General features: G+C 41.3%; 1 pseudogene; it reads left to right on the forward strand.

The window, feature by feature from the left end:
- The first annotated feature begins 1073 nt into the window (after positions 1-1073).
- The window catches only part of LOC131478767 (histone-lysine N-methyltransferase PRDM7-like), a 107304-nt pseudogene continuing 90266 nt past the window's right edge, over positions 1074-18111 (forward strand).

Consider the following 18111-nt stretch of genomic DNA (forward strand, 5'->3'; position numbering starts at 1 on the left):
AAACAGAATTGTATCTTAAACTCATGTCTTCATTCTTGTAGGACAAAACAACCTCCTCTTTCTCTGGGTACTAAGTACTCAGTCATTCCAATGTTTGCAATTATTTTTGTTTCCTGTTGCTTCGACAATACAACATGACTTTTGAGTGTCCAGTTGATTACAATATTTCTCCAAAATTTTGGTAGAGTTTGCGTCATGAAGAACTTCTCCAAATTTTCTGGAAAATCTTTCAACATTTTCTGATGAAACAGAAAAGCAAGTCCAAGGAATTCTAAAGATATATATATATATCTTATATGTATCTGCTATATGTTTCATATATATGATATATGTATGTATGACTTGGGTTTCAGCTATAAAACATGGTAAACTGGTAGTAGCACTATAGATATTACTAAATCGAATTTATGAGAATGTAATATTTCAAAATGAACTTTAGCTACATGTATGTCAATTTACAGGTCAACAAGAGTAGCTGTAGAAAAGTATCTAACAGTACACCTGGGTTCAAGCCGATTGATATAGGCACCAGCTTATCTAATCCCCACATCAAATATGCTCAGGATATTGTCATTTTCAGCTTTTATCACCATCTTACGTTTTGAACAATCATCTGATTTCACCTCTTCCTAACCTCATGTTTGCCACCAAATTCTCCAGTTGTATTTCATCCTGTCTGTGCTTTCCTATATTTTCCCTTCACGGTCCACAGGTTGATAAGACATACCTTCCTAAAGAAGCCCTACCAAGCTGCTTTCACAAATGTTGTTCTCCAGATTATCTTTCTAAATGTTCTCCCGTTTTCCACTTTCATTTGTGCAGAAGAAATTGAAAACAATCTGGAGAGAAACAGCCTCAAATGATGTGATCTATCCCCAAATGGACTAGAAACAGACACTGCTTTTCCCTTCAGTATTCAATCACCTCATATGTTCCCATGTTTGCTGATACTTTAAAGAATACCATGTACCTGAAAACACTTTGCAATCCCAAAGGACAACTGGACTGAACAGTGAGTTTAAAAACATGTTACTTTCTCATTAAAGGGAAAGTCCAGCGGGCCTTCACATAATGAAATCAGTACGAAGGAATCATCAGGAACAACAAATTTACTAAACACAACTGGCTCAACGAAGGGCTGGAAAGCAGTGTTCCATCCTAAGGAATCAAACGGCTCAGGACAGCACTCTACACAAAAACTTGGTAAGAAAATAATTTCAGGAGTTGTCTCTCTAGGCCCACTGGGAAGCCCAAGGAAGGTGAGGCTTGATCAGGATGGTCAAGGTGTGAGGGATATAATTGCATGCCTAGGTCACACTCAACACAAAATAGAGCCTCTAGAAACATGATTACATTTTAAGCTCTTTGGGAATGATCTAAAAAAAAATAATTGGGATCAGATTACTTAGCCTATATGCAAAACCTTTATAGAGGGGAATTCAGTTGTCCTAGGAGTGAAGATACTCGTTAATATGCCTGTTTCCCATGGCAGAGTGCCTGAGTTCCAGAACTGACCCTATCTCTGACTCTAGCAAATTGTTGATATACAACTTAGTAACACTTGGTGAGGAGATAAGTGATTGAGGTCTTACAACCCCCTGGGAAAACTGAATAAAGCTTTCTGATCTGAGACTGATTTGGGTGCTATCCAGGTTACTCAAAAAGTGAACCTCCCCACCTCTCTCTGCCTTCTGTATGCTCTGCTTCTCTCAACTGCTGTGTCGATCTCTAGATGTGTCTTTCTTTGCCTTTTAAATAAACAGATATTCAAACTTCAGGGGAAATAAATTAAAACCAGAGATTTGATGAAAAACAAATGTCCATGCAGTTTTTCCTTGTCTTGAAAGCCCTTTATTTTATTTGAAACATTAAACCCAAAAGAACTGGGGCCGGCGGCGTGGCCTAGCGGCTAAAGTCCTCCTCGCCTTGAACGCCGCGGGATCCCATATGGGCGCCGGTTCTGGTCCCGGCAGCTCCACTTCCCATCCAGCTCCCTGCTTGTGGCCTGGGAAAGCAGTTGAGGACGGCCCAATGCATTGGGACACTGCACCCGCGTGGGAGACCCGGAAGAGGTTCCTGGTTCCCGGCTTCGGATCGGCGGGCATCGGCCCGTTGCGGCTCACTTGGGGAGTGAAACATCGGATGGAAGATCTTCCTCTCTGTCTCTCCTCCTCTCTGTATATCCGGCTTTCCAATAATAATAAAAAAAAATCTTAAAAAAAGAAAAAACCCAAAAGAACTGATAACTTCACTAACTTAGTCTCTCCATCTCAGAACTCAGAAGAAAGGATGAGAATGAAGAATTTCAGATGTACAACTTGAAAGGAAGAAAGGGTCAGACATACAAAGAGTTCAGTGGGACTGAAGATGATGACTACCTGTATAAGTGACCCTTTGGCACATTCACAAAGAAAAATCCCATAGTCTGAATTGAAATTCCGCTTGTAATTTGGTCTTACATCATTCTGTCTTCTGGTAACTTAGGCTGCAAGACTGAGGCTGAGTGATGTGAGCACTTGGCTGCTTCTGATGCTCTCTATAGCCAGCAACGTTTGGTATACTTTCCTAATCCCTTCCACTCTCATCTCCAGACTGTGAGAAGTGTCAGATATGCTTCCTGAAGAGCTGTGCTGCTCATGGACCTCCCGTGTTTCTAAAGGACAATCCAGTGGATAAGGGACATCCTACTCATGCTCTCAGTGTGCCCACTGGACTTTGAATTGGCCAATCGAGCATTCCGGAAGCTGGGCTTGGAGTATTTAATGAAGCATCTGATCTGCCTTTGGGGCTGCACTTTGGTCCTTTTGAGGGCAAGATCACAGAAGTGGAAGAGGAAGGCGACAGTGGGTACAGCTGGCAGGTAAGAAGCACATCCCTTTCCAGTCTGATGGCTTTTCACCTGCCTAGCATGAGACTGGTTCATGTGTCCTTCTACACATTATGGCATGAGTTGAGCCAACATGATCAACCAGGCTGTAAAGATTAGCCTAGGGCTCAGCGTTGTGGCCTTGTGGCTAAAGTCCTCACTTTGAACCTGCTGGGATCAAAACTGGGCACTCATTCTAATCCCAGCAGTTCCACTTCCCATCCAGCTCCCTGCTTGTGGCCTAGGATATCAGTTGAGGATGGCCCAAAGCCTTGGCACCCTGCACCTGCATGAGAGACCCGAAAGAGTTTCCTGGTTCCCAGCTTTGGATCGGCACAGTACCAGCTGCTGTGGTTAGTTGGGGGAGTGGCTCATTACATGGTAGATCTTTCTCTCTCTCTGTCTACTCCTCTCTTTACATCTGACATTATAATAATTCCAAAAATAAATAAATATTAGCCTAGAGAAGATTACTGGGCTGTAAAAAATGAAGCAGTGCCAATCTCCTCTATGGGCTTCTATTGTAAGGAAATATACCAGAATAAATGTGTAACAACACTATGTAAAGTCTCAACATGTGTTGGACTCATGTAATGTCACAGAACATGAGGATAGAGTTGTTAATAATTCTGCTGAATTACCCCCGTTTCAGAAACATATTAACCTATTTTTTTGAAACTCAGATAGCCAAGGGCAGGAACAGCTATGAGTACGTGGATGGAAAGGATATTTCTTTGGCCAACTGGATGAGGTAAGAGCCATGGCATGTTACAACTACAGAGGATATTTCTCTCCAAGACAAGATCACTTTCCTTTCTCCTTTACTTTCCTCAGTGAATTTTACATTATATGTACACTTTCATGTTTATTCTAACCACCTGTGAATGTCATGACCAGTTTCTAAAAGCATATTCTATATAAATACTATTTCTTTTTTTTATTCATTAATTACATTGCATTATGTGACACAGTTTCATAGGTACTTGGATTCTCCCCACCACTCCCCAAACCCTCCCACCATGGTAGATTCCTCCACTTTGTTGCATAACCACAGTTCAAGTTCAGTTGAGACTCCTCCATTGCAAGCATATACCAAACATAGAGTGCCACATCTTATTGTCCAGTCAAGTTCAACGGCTTCTTAGGCATACCCTCTCTGGTCTGAAGGCAGAGCCAGCAGAGTATCATCCTAATCAATTAAAAGCCAGGGAACTTGAGCATTTTTTCATATGTTTATTTGCCATTTGGGTTTGTTCTTTTGTGAAGTGTCTGCCCATTTCCCGTGCCCATTTCTTGAGTGGCTTGTTTGTTTTGACATCTTGGTTGTTTTGTAGCTCTTTGTATATTCTGGAGAATAGCCCTCTATCACCTATGTAGTGCGTGAATATCTTCTCCCATTCTGTGGGTTATTTTTTTACTGTGTTGATTATTTCCCTTGCTGTACAGAAGTTTCTTAGTTTGATGAGATCCCATTTGTTTATTTTGGTCTTGATTGCTATTGCCTTTGGTGTCCTTTTTAGGAAGTAGGGAAATACCCCTAGATCTTGCAGAGTATTTCCAACCTTTTCTTCCAAAGGTTCGAAGGTTTCTGGATGTAGGTTTAGATTTTTTATTCATTTAGATTTGATCTTATTGTATGGTGAGAGATGTGGGTCTATCTTTTGTTTCTACAGGGTATTCACCAGTTGTCCCAACAGCATTTATTTAACAGACCTTCCCATTTGACAGGATTGTCATTTGTCTTTTTGTCAAAGATTATTTGACTGTATCTCTGTGGGATCCCTTCTGGTGTTTCTATTCTGCTTCATTGATTTCCTTCTCTATCTTTGTGCCAGTACCAGGCTGTTTTGATAACCACTGCCCTATAGTATGTCCAGAGGTCTGGAACTGTGATTTCCCCTGCTAACTTCCTGTTCTTGAGAATGGTTCTAGCTATTTATGTTTTTTTTGTGTTTCCAGATGAGTATTTTGATCATTGTTTCCAGTTCCATGAAGAATGTTTTGGGTACTTTGATTGGGATTGCGTTGAATGTCTATATTGCCAAAAGCAATTAATAATAATTAATAATATTGACTTTACCTATCCAGGAGCACGGGATGTTACTCCATCTTTGAAGTCTTGTTCAATGTTTTTTAATAGTTTGTAGTTTTCTTCATAAAGGTCTCCTACATTTTTGCTTAGATTTATTCCTAGATGATTCATACTTTTCTCCATTATTTTGAATAGTATCTTTTTTTATTATTTTTAATTAATTAATCACATTGTATTATGTAACACAGTTTCATAGGTACTTGGATTCTCCCCACCCCTCCCCAAACCCTCCCACCATGGTGGATTCCTACACCTAGTTGCATAACCACAGTTCAAGTTCAGTGGAGATTCCCCCATTGCAAGCATATACCAAACATAGAGTGCCGCATCTTATTGTCCAGTCAAGTTCAACGGCTTCTTAGGTCTACCCTCTCTGGTCTGAAGGCAGAGCCAGCAGAGTATCATCCCCATCAATTAAAAGCTCCAACATACCATCAGCAAAAATTTACATCATTATGGAATTAATTGACATAGTAATGAGTAACCAATATATTAGGAGTAAATGCGAGTTCTTAACCACCTTCTGTGACCATCTCATTGACATTTCAATTTTAGTTTATACACAACCTATAAAAAGCTAACATAACATGTTATACATAACATCGTGTCATCTTAAATTAAGGCAAACATGTGGTATTTAACCTTTTGGGTTTGGCTCATTTCCCTTAGCATTATGGTTTCATCCTTCTTGATCTGGATGAATGATCTGTCAGATGATTTTTTGAATTCTATTGGCTAGGATTTTGTTGAGAATCTTAGCATCAATGTTCATCAGAGAAATAGGTCTGTAGTTTTCCTTCTCAGTTGGGTCTCTGTCCGGTTTTGGGATTAAGGTGGTGTTGGCTTCACAGAATGTGTTTGGAAGAGTTGCCTCTTTTTCTTTTTTATTGAAGAGTTGGTAGATGATTGGGGTCAGTTCTGTTCAGAATGTTTTGTAGAATTCTGTAGTGAAGCCATCTGGGCCTGGGCTTTTCTTTGTTGGGGGATATTTAATCACTGATTCAATCTCTACTTCAGTTATGGGTTTGTTCAGGTCATTTGTTGCTTCTGGACTAAGTTTTGGCAAGTTGTATAAGTCTAAGAACTTTTCCATTTCTTGGTGGTCTTCTGATTTGTTGGAGTATAGTGCTTTGTAGTAATTTCTAATTATGTTCTTAATCGTTGTGCTATCTGTTGTTATGTTGCCTTTTTCATCTTTGATGCTGTTAATTCTTGCTTTCTCTTGTTTTTTCTTTGTCAGTCAGTCAGTGGGGTGTCTATTTTGTTTATTTTTTCAAAAAAAAACAGCTTTTTGATTCATTGATTTTCTGTATAGTTTTTTTGTTTGTTTCTATCTGATTAATTTCCTCCCTTGTTTTGATGATTTCTTGTTTCCTTTTGTATGTGGGGCTCTTCTGCTGCTGTTTTTCCAAATCCTGGAGGTGTGTATTTAGTTCCTGATTTTGACGCCTCGCTTGGGCCTTGACCTGGGCTCCAATTGTGATGAATTTACCCCGCAGCACTGCTTTGGCTGTGTCCCACAAGTTTTGGAATGTTGTGTCAGAGTTTTCATTGGTTTCCATAAATTTTTTTATCTCATCTTTAATTTCTTCTGTGATACATTGTTCATTTAATAGCATATTGTTCAGCCTCCTAGAGTTTATGTATTTCCTTGGGCATTCTGAATTGCTGATTTCCAATTTCATTCCGTGGTGATCTGAGAGGGTACATGGTATGATTCCTATCTTTTTGAAGTTATTTAGGTTTGCTTTGTGTCCTATCATGTGGTCAATCCTGGAGAAGGTGCCATGTACTGCTGAAAAAAATGTATAATCTGTGGCCTTGGGGTAAAAAGTTCTATAAATGTCTAACAAGTCCAGTTGTTCTATTGTTTGTATGAGCTCTGTTGTTTCTTTGTTGAGTTTTTGTTTTGTTGATCTGTCTGTTGTTGTTAGCGGGGTGTTAAGGTCACCCACTATTATTGTGTGCCTATCAATGTCTCCTCTTAAGTCTGTAAGTAATTGCTTTACGTAGCTAGGTGCATTGGAATTTGGTGCATATATATTCACAATGGTGATTACTTCCTGATGTATCAGTCCCCTCACCAATATATAGCGACCTTCCCTGTCTTTTTTGATATCTGTCAGCTTGAAGTCTATATCATCTGAAATTAGAATAGCTACCCCAGCCTTTTTTTCTCGACAATTGGCATGAAATATCTTTTTCCATCCCTTCACTTTCAATGCTTAGAGGCTTTTCTGGTTAGATGTGTCTCTTGTAGGTAACAGATTGATGGGTTCTGTTTCAGGATCCAGTCTGTTAATCTGTGTCTTTTGATTGGTGACTTTAGGCCATTATTGTTTAGAGGTAATATTGAGAGAAATTGATTTTGAGCTGCCATGAGTGTGTGTAAGTGTGCAAGTGTGTGTTTGCGACTATTAGAATCTCTGCCTGGTTGACTATCCTCTTATGGATATTAGTGGGGAGGTCTTCCCATTTGCCATCTTTGATTTTGGCTTTCATTTTTTCTCTCTGGGTTTAGCACCTTCCTGAGGAGGTTGTCTAGGGCCGGTTTCGTGCTAGTGTATTCTTCTAGTTTCTCTTTGCTGTTGAAGTATTTAATTTCATTCTCAAATACAAATGAGAGCTTTGCCAGGTACATTATTCTCGGTTGGCAGTTGTTTTGTTTCAGGATTTGAAAGGTTTTACCCCACTCTCTTCTTGCTTGGAGTGTTTCTTCTGAGAGATCTGCTGTGATTCTGATTTGCCTTCCTCTGAAAGTAATCTTGTCCTTTTTTCTTACTTGTCTTGGAATCGTTTCTTTGTATTCGCTTGAAGGCAGTTTGCGGACCACATTTCTGGGTGAGGATCTCTTTGGGTCTAATCCGTTGGGAGTTCTCTGTGATTCCTGGATTTGTGCTGGATTTATATTTCTGGTGTTCTGGAAGTTCTCCTGTATTATTTCATTGAGCACCCGTTGCAAGCCTTTCTCCTTTTCCACTCTTTCAGGAAGGCCTATTAATCTAATGTTTGATTTTTTGAAGTTGTCTTTCATTTCCTGTATGGACCTATTGGCTTTCTCCAGATTTGTCTCCAACTGTTTGATGAACTGCTGCCTTTCATTCTGATTGTCTTCCAATTCTGATATTCTGTCCTCTGCTGTGTTCATTCTGTTGGTTAGGCTTTCAATTTTGTGCTCTATATCGAAGATTTCATTTTTGACTTGATTTATTTCTGCAATGACATGGTTTTTTAATTCCTTCGACTCTTCCCAGCACTTCTCACTGTCTCTGATGAATCTCATCACTAGTTTCTTAAATTCGTTCTCTGGTAATTCCTCTATGTCATTGTCTTGCATCTCAGGTATTGAGATTAGTTTTGGTTGTTTTCAGAGGAAATGCTTGATCTTTCTTCTGAGTCATTACCTTTTCTGATACTTCTCATTGTGTTGTTGTTTCTTGCCATTTTGGGATTTTAGCCTCTGACTTGCTTGTCTGGAGCCGTTGCCCCGGTGCTGTAGCTTATAGGAAGTGTGACCCAGCAACTGCTGTATGGAGTGTTGGCCTAAGTATAGCTAAGCACAGCAGGGGGTTCCAGCTGCTTGTTGTTCGGGGTTTGCGGACCACAGCCCCGAGCTGGGTCAGGAGACTCTATGTCCCAGCCCTAGTAACAGGACTTCCCCCTGCAGCTCCCACTCAAAGTCGTTGCCCTACTGGAAGACACACTGCTCCACGCCTCCGTCTGGGTTGGTTGACTCTACTGAGCTGTGTTTTGCCTCTTGGGCTCAGGGCCTCTGGGCCACCTCAGGCCACAGGTCTACAGAGCCGGTCCCGCCTCTTGGGCTCGGGGCAGGAGCCGCGTGTAGCTGGGGCCTCTGCGCCACCTCAGGCCACAGGTCTACAGAGCCGGTCCCACCTCTTGGGGTTGGGGCAGGAGCCACGTGTAGCTGGTGCGTCTGCGCCACCTCAGGCCAAAGGTCCACTGGGAGAACTTGCCCTGTCGTTCTGCAGAACCGGCTTTGCTTTGGGGTCTCCTGCTGAGCTGAGCACAGCAGGGGATCTGTTCAAGTTCACAGTCCTGCCCTGCCCCCTTTACAAGGCTTTTCTTTCTCTCTCTCTCTTTTTTTTTCTTTGCACTTTCTCAAAGGTGTTCCACTGTTGGGAGCAGAGCCGTGGGAGTCATGTAGCTGTGCTCCGACCAGCCTGCACCTCTGTCCAGGGAGGCTCTGCTGAGTGTTTCCCTGTTCCTAATGCTCAGGCTGAGTCCAGCAACAGTTTCCACTTGAGTCTCTTGCAGCTAGTCAAACTTTCGGAGCTGAGTTGGGGATTACTGCAACCAGAACCCAGAGCGCAGCTCCAGTCTCCTCTGCACTCTCTCAAAGTTGCTGACCTGCTGGGAGGCAAGTTTCTGGGCAACACCCCCTGCTTATCTTCGTGGGATGATGCCCCCTTTGTTCAATGCATTAGCCGCCTTTAGGGTCTCCTGCACTCCAGTGGTCTGAGCCCCTGTGTGTGTGGACACCTGTCCTTCCAACCACCTTTGTCCTCCCAGGAATGGCTGAGATTCCGCCGCCTTCCCCCTGGCTGGGATCACGACTCACCAAAATTCTCACTGCGTGCTGTCTCCTCTTTTTTTCCTTTTTATGGTTGTCTCTCCATACTGTGTAGATCTTCTTACTTCATTGAATTCCAGTGACCTTCCTACACCTATCCCCTCCATTCTGTGTCTCCTGGTTTGTTTCTCTGCTGGATCGGTTCCCCTCTGTCCCCACACTGCCCCACACCAGCTCTCTAATGTTGGCCATCTTCCTCTGCCCTATTTTGAATGGTATCTTGCTGGTTAAATCTTTTTCCATCTCGGTGCTGTTTGCATACACTATGGCTGTTGATTTTTGTTCATTAATTTTGTACCCTGCCACTCTACCAAACTGTCATATAAGTTCTAGGAGTCTCTGTATTGAGTCTCTTGGCACTTCTATATAAAGAATCGTATCATCTGCGTACAGTGAAAGCTTGACTTGTTTCCCATTTAGATTCTTCTGATTTATTTTTCTTGTCTTATGGCCTCAGCGAGTACCTCTAGGACTATGTTGAATAGTATTGAAGGAAGTGGACATCTCTGGCTTGTTCCAGATCTCAGTGCGAAGGGATCCAGTTTTTATTCATTCAGGATGATGCTGGCGTTGACTTTTCATATATTGCTTTGATTATGTTGTGGATTTTTCCATCTATGTCTACCTTGGTTAGGGTTTCAGCAGGAAATAGTGTTGGATCTTGTCAAAAGCTTTTTCTACGTATATTGATAGGATCATGTGATTCTTATTTTTCAGTTTTTAGATGTAGTGTATCACATTTATGGATTTCCATATGTTGAGCCATCCCTGCATTCCAGGGATGAATCCTACCTAATCTGAGTGAATGATCTTTCCGATGTGTTTTTGAATTCTATTGGCTAAGATTTTGTTGAGAATCTTAGCATTAATATTCACCAAAGAGATACGTCTGTAATTTTCTTTCTCTGTGGGTTCTCTGTCCAGTTTTGTGATTAAGGTAATGTTGACTTCATAGAATGAGTTTGGAAGAGTTTGTAGAGGTTTGGGGCTAGTTCTGTTCGGAATGTTTTGTAGAATTCTGTAGCGATACCGTCAGTGCCTGACTTTTCTTTGATGGGAGATCTTTAATCACTGATTCAATCTCTGCTTCAGTTATGGGTTTGTTCAGTTCATTTGTTGCCTCTGGGCTAAGTTTTGGCAAGTGGTGTGAGCCTAAGAACTTTTCCATTTCTTGTTGGTCTTCTGATTTGTTGGAGTACAGTGCTTTGTAGTAATTTCTAAGTATGTCCTTAATGGTTGCAGTGTCTGTTGTTATGCTGCCTTTTTCATCTTTGATGCTGTTGATTCTTGCTTTCTTATGATAACATAAATCACTATGCTTGATAAACAGAGCGCAAAGATGGCCCTTGAGGAATCTTGATCAACTATGGCCATTAGACTCACTCTTTCTCTAATTAGCATTGGTTAAGCCCTTCCAGTGTCAAAAATTTCCTAAATACATGGAGATTCCATGAAATTGGTGCCTGGCAGTAACGTTTCTTAGTCTTTTGACAATTATACACTGTCAGAACAACTTCAGACATAAGACCTTCAATCGATGAGACAGTGAAAGACAAAAAAAAAAAAAAAGAGGGAACAGCCGGGTTCTGGGGACAGGCATTGTCATGCAGTGGGCTAAGGCAGTGATGTGAAGCCTGCATCACAAGTACTGGTTGCTCTAGTACCAAACCAGTGGCTTCCCCATGCATCCAGGGAAGTTTTAGAGAACGTCCTCAATCTTTGACCACTGAGCCCACGTGGAAGACCTGGTTGAAGCTCCTGCCTGCCACTGTGTCCTTTCTGTGTCCCCACTACACACGTTCTCCTGGCATCTCTGTCTTTTGCCCCTTGTCCTCTTTGCTTCTCTGTCTCTCAAATAAAAATAAAGTACGAATATTTATCAACTAAACAAAACAAAACCAAACCTGGGATGTGTGTGACTGAAGGAAGGTGCATCTGGACAAAGGTTTCTGTGAGAGGATAAGAAACAATGAAGACTCCTCTACATTTCTGGATCTGGATCTTGGACTCCCAAGATCGAGGAGAAAGATCCAAGAGAAAGGATTCCAAACGATTGCCTTTGGGAAAGCTGAGTTGTGGAGCATGTGTGGAAAGCTAGATGTAAGGAGTGTGTCCACTCATGCAATTCTGTAGCAGAAAACTGGATGAAATTTGAAGTTTAGGGAAACTCTGTGTGCTTCATGGCAGTCAAGGTGGGAGTAAGGTGGGCTTGCGTTTTGAGGATGACTAGTGAGGAAGGAAGGAAGAAAGCATGCTTAACACAATGAACACTGTATCTACAACTTGTACCTGGGAATTCAGTGATCTCATGAGAGAGGTATATGTTTGTAGGGAGAGCTCTTGCAGAATTGGGATTCAAGCAGGGTGGAGACTATTACAGAGCACATAAGATTTAAACGTGACAGAGCATGTAAACTCAATATTTATCTCCACCCCAGGTATGTGAACTGCGCCTGCAATGATGAGGAGCAGAATTTGGTGGCCTTCCAGTACCACATGCAGATATTTTACCGCACCTGCCAGGTCATCAAACCAGGCTGTGAGCTGCTAATATGGTATGGGGATGAGTATGGCCAGAAGATGGGCATCAAGGGAAGCAACGAGAAGAAAAAGAAGGGAAGAAAAAAAAGAGCTCACAACAGTGAGAGGTAAGTAGCACTGTTGTGTTGAAATAAGCAAAGGAGTCCTCTTGTGAATATTTGTGATTCAATTCTAAGGAATCAAATGTATTGTAAGTGCTGCCAAAGTTCAATTCAAATGTGATTTCCATTTAGCAAAAACAAAGACTTACTTATCAAAGGAAAGGAAGAGTTATAAAGAGACTCAAGCACAGATAGAGAGAGATAGAAAGGAGAGATCACCACCTACTGTTTTATTCCCCAAAAGTTGCACTAGGGCATAGTATGGCATCTTATGGCTAAAGTCCTCACCTTGGACATGCTGGGATCCCATATGGACACCGGTTAATGGCCTGACTGCTCCACATCCCTTCTAGAATCCTGCTTGTGCTCTGGGGAATCACGTGAGGATGGCTTCAAGCCTTGGGATCCTACCCCCACGTGGAAGACTGTGGAAGAAGTTCCTGGCTCAAGACTTTGAATGGCCACATCTCTGGTTATTGTGGCCACTGGGGAGTAAATCAAAAGACAGAAGATTTCCTCTCTGTCCCTACACCAATCATGTATCTGCATATGATATATATAAATATATAATATAATATAATATATATATGTACATATATGTATATATATATAATATATATATATGTATATATATTATATATATATTATTCATATATATACATATATATTATATATATATTATATATATATTATTATATATATATATTATATTATATATATATATTATATATATTATATATATTATATTATATATATTATATTATATATATTATATTATATATTATATATATTATATATATATATATATTATATATATATTATATATATACATATATAAATACAATTAGATTTAATGCTGCACTTGTCAAGACTATCACTGGCTTGAACCAGGAATCTGGAATGCATCTAGGTCTCCCATGTATTTCAGCACTTGAACCACCTTGTGCTTTTTCCCTGGGTACAGCAACACACAGGAGATTGAACAAGGAGCAGCCAGAGCTCAATCTAGTGCTTCTACGGCATACTAGTGTCATAGTCAGTGACTTAAACCAGTGCAACCTAATACTGACTCATTTTTTATGTCTTTGACTCCTGGGAACAATTGATACAAGTTTCATTTAGTTCTTTTATTTGTTAAATACTTGGTGCACAAAAATATCCCACAACAGCCCTTTTGGAAATGGCCCAAGACAAAAAATAAGTTCTTGGTCACTTTGCAGCTCTTCTACTATGGAAGTTCCTTCTGGATCATGAACAGTTTATTTTACATTTTCTCCATTCTCTCCCAGCCCCCACTCCCCCCAAAAAGCGTATGTTTCTATTTAGTCATTGTTTCAATGGGATGTTGTCATGTGAATTCTGTGCTTAAGACTGTCCATGGAAATGGAGATTTGCTGAATAATACAATTGAGTGAAATATGAATATGAGCACAGCCAAGTGTTTCAGATTAGGTCTGGTTTTCATGTCTGTTTGCTTCTTTAGAAAGACTTTTCTATTTAATTGAAAAGCTAGAAAGACAGAAGAGAGAAATCCATTATCTGCTGGCTCACTTCCCAAATAGCCCCAACAACCAGGGCTGGACCAGATTTAGGTCAGGGCCAAAGAATTTCTTTCAGGTTTCCCACATAGTGGCATCTACAAACTAAGGCCATAGTCTGTTGTTTTCCCAGATATACTCTCAGTGGGGTTGCTCAGAAGCAGCATAGCTGCGAGTACAACAATCATATATACAGGCTGGCAGCACTGCAGTCTGAAGCTTAACGCACCTCACCACCACGCTGTTTTCCCCTGTCTAGATTTTCCTGATGAAAAAAGACTCTTGTGGAGATTTGGGTCATCACACTGAGGCTGATAGAGTCTTATGTGTAAACCTATCAGAGGGCAGTGGGTATCTGAAATTGGGGTCAGAGAGCTAGTCAGTCAATGGAGGGAAGTATCTTTGAAGTGGGAAGGTCCAACGCATGGAAAATAGGCAAACGTTGAGATTGGTCAATACAGAGAGGCATGACACCTGAGGATAGTCTTTCACATGATTTGTGTGACAGGGAGGAATAGCAATCCTTGGTGTAGGCATGAGGCAGTGGTAGTTAGGTTGTCTCAGACTCAGGAATGGGCATTACTGTCCCTTGCCTAGCCAGAGCAGTAACACAAAACATCAAGTTGCACTTATTTTAGGTTGAGAAACACAGATCTACTCATAGGTGCTCATCTTAAACTAAATGTGTCTTCCAAATTTGTGCATCTCCTGTTGTGTGGTTTCTTCCTTCATAGTGCTCTTCCTGTTCATAAAGAATGTCAAGAATAAAATTCTACCCTGAGTGATCAGAGTTGTTTACAACACAAGAAGATAGCCTCAAGTAACTTTTCAGACAAAGTGCCAGGGATCCAATTGAAGGCTGTGGGGGACAGAGGTGTACAGGGAAACATGAATGAAGATGACATCTTCAACGGATGTGGTAGAGGTCCCTGAGGTCTAAGCTATGAAGGAAGTCTAAGAGTGAAACTACAGAATGGTAGTTGGGTTGCATTGGACTGGTTCATATGTGAAAAGGTCTGCTGATACAGACCTTTTGGATTTCTAAAGCTGTCATAGAAAATTTAATTAAAAAAGAAAGAAGATGATTGACGTACCACACAGGATCACTTGGTGGATGCCAGCTGTTGCTAGTACATGAGGAACAAATAGTAGGACAGGCTTAACCCAAGTGAAAGCAGGTAAGCCAGGCTGCTTGTCTGTATCTGTCCTAACCTCAAACCATCTTATTTTGGAAGACACAATATAGTCAGAAATCCATCCTGGTTACCTATGCTCACTTGTCGTCTTCAGTCACAATCCCTCATTTTACATGCCATCTTTAGTTACTGCTCTTGGGACTTCTCAGAAACATCTGCAAGACAGCTCCTGTAACCAGTGAACCACTCTCAAGGGGATGAGCACCATCTGATCCACAGAGATGCCATGACACAGTTAAGAATGAGAGGTCCATAAAAATTCCAAACCCATTTCAAAATGAAAAAAGCAGAGCGAGAAATAAGGGCCATTCTTTTTTTCTTCCAGCCTCCACCCAAAAGTCAGTGGAGGCCTCGAGTGAGAGTGAGAAAAGAGGACGATCCCACAAGAGGCTAGGCAGTGAATGCAGAGGAAGCATTCAAATCTTCTGTGAGAGGTAGCATTCTCAAACAGATAGGGACTGAGTATGGCAACTGTTTGTAGGTCATCAGTGATATGTCACAAATCAGTATCTGTCACCAGAGTTTGCAAACTGGGAAGAAACCCAATGAGTGCAAATAATGTAGGCAAGGCTTCACACAAAAATCACACCTCACCAGGCACCAAAAGACTCACAAGGGAGAAGTTCTCAAATTGAAGGGACTGTAGGAGGGTTTTTACACACAGAAGTTACATTACATCACACACCAGAGGACACAGAAGGTAGAAGCCATATGCTTTCAGGGAGTGTGGTTGAGACAACACTCATCAGCTTACTAGAGAACACATGTGGGAAGAAGCAGCGTGTTTGTGGAGAAGGAGAGTAAAAGAGAGATAAAATCATCTAACAGCCAACACAAGTCAGCAGCCTTTAGTTCAGAAATGTCTTGAGCTTTTGGAATCATAAGTTTCTCCAACAGTGTACAGACTGAAGAAATGTTTAAGCACGTTTCCACTTTCATGATGAGAAATGGGTTAGAGAAACAGAGGAGTGTTGCTGAGATTATTGGCAGATGTTGGCTTGTGACCCTTAGACACATCTTTCACCAACCTGTTTTCTTCATGCTAATGAATGTTGTCTGCATACACACCTGTAGACCAAGTTACATGCCACTACTACTACTGCTGTTTAGGACAGAGGTTCTAGATCAGGTTTCCTTAAGACTTCATGGAGCTGTAAACCTGTATTTCTTTTGGGCATATGAAAGGCGGGTCTTTTCATCGACTGTGGGAGAGAAACCTGTTGTTAAATACTCATTGGGGTTTAGGAGAGGAATCTTATCTCCAGTGAAGCATGATGGCCGCTCTTTGACTTTGGCTCTGATATTTTTGCAAGAAATGGCATCTTCTGGTACCTCCGCCTGCTGTTTCTAGGCTCTATACCCTCAGGGTTGAAGACCAACAGATGTATGGTGCACTTACATGTAGGTGTTTGCATGACTATGTGGGTGTCATGGAAATGTGCACCTGTGTGTATGTCAGGGAATTGTAATGACATATGTATGTATGTGCCTGTGATCATGAGTAACACATATTCATGTATGTGTCTCTCCTATATGCAAACTATAGGAGAAGCCGATGCTCCTGAGACTGCAAGGACCCCAGTAACATTTGCTGGCTGGGTGTGTCTGAGGGTAGAGAACTCATATTGTATCTGATGGGGCTGGGGAGAAACAGTGAGAAAAGGTCCAAAGTTTCAGGGCCTGACCAGTCATGGGTAGACACACTACAATTATGAATCCATCTACACAGATGCTACACCCAGTACAGTGACACCTGTGGCTCCCAGGATGGGCTGCACAGAACTACAGATGAGTTGGTGACAGTTCCAGGTCTAAGTGGAGAATATCTCAGGTCGCACAAGGACTTGGGAAGCAGTACTCATTTGGCTACCCAGAGAAGCTTTGGACAGTATTACATGGCAGATTTTCAATGGTTAGGGTGAGAAAGTACTTTTGACTTTTGCTGAGACTTGATTTGCAGCATGATACGTGGTCTAATTCTGAAAAGGTTCCAAATGCTGATGAGAAGAGTGTGTAGTTTGTAGATATTAGGTCAAATATTATGCAAACCATCTGTGAGGCCCATCTGCTGGATATCATGATTTGACTTAAATTTATGTTTATTGGCTTTCTGTCTGGATGATTCATTCTGTGTCATACTGAAGGAACTCTGATACGGAGCTTGTTATCTCAATGATTTTTGTTACCAATATTTATTTGAAATGGATCAGAGGTAGAGCAGCCAGAACTCCAACCCATGCTCATGCAGGATGTGGGCATCACAGGTAATGGCTTAAAGTACAGGTTAAGGTACAGGTAGTGGCCACAGTGCTGACCCCTCCACCAGTGTCTTATCCACTAGAGCAACTGTTATTCATCTGCTACTCATTGATCCTTTGAAGTTCAGTTTAAATATTTGATTAGGGAATTTTTCTTAAACTGATGAGGTTTGGACCTTGCCTCTGGACCCATCTAGCCATCCATTCACACTTTCATCAAAGTCTGGCTTTTTCCTTTGTAGCGTTTAATACAATCATATGTAATAGTAGTGTCATCTGTAGGATTCAGTGTTCTATGTAATAGGGAATATTTCTCTTGGCAATCACCACATTATCATGGATCCAGGACCTTTTTTTTTTTTGTAGGTTTGTGTTCAATATTCTCTTCTCAGGCAGTTCCTTCAATACATGCATTCATCTTACTAGCTATTCTCAAAGAGCCACGTAGGTGGGGAATTGTAAAGTTTTTGAATCTTGGTGTGGGTGACAGAGGCTGATGGCCAAAGAAGATTAGGGTTGAGTTATTTGGGAAGCAAAAAGTGAGTGAGGCGGAAATTCTCCGAACAGTCATGTAATGAGGCTGCCCCCCACCTCCAACTACTACCACGTTCTATCTCCACCCTAAAGTATGTCATGGGACAATCATGTATTCATTGATAAAATAATTTCACTAGGCAATTCATTGTATTAGGTAAACATCAGCTCACAAACCCAGTACCAGAATGATTTTGCAGAATGAGAATGCTGAGGAGAACTGTCACATTTTAACTGCCTCAGGCTTCAGCATGGAGATGACTGTGTTCTCCCAATTCACGTCACTGAGTACCAGGAATATCCTCCAACGTGGACAAGAACTACACAGGCTCCTTTCAGTCTCTGCAAAGGAGGTTCCCTCTGCATAGGCCAACACTATTTCTTTTTGTTACTT

This window comes from Ochotona princeps, chromosome Y (assembly GCF_030435755.1).
Source record: "Ochotona princeps isolate mOchPri1 chromosome Y, mOchPri1.hap1, whole genome shotgun sequence".
NCBI classification, from domain to species: domain Eukaryota; kingdom Metazoa; phylum Chordata; class Mammalia; order Lagomorpha; family Ochotonidae; genus Ochotona; species Ochotona princeps.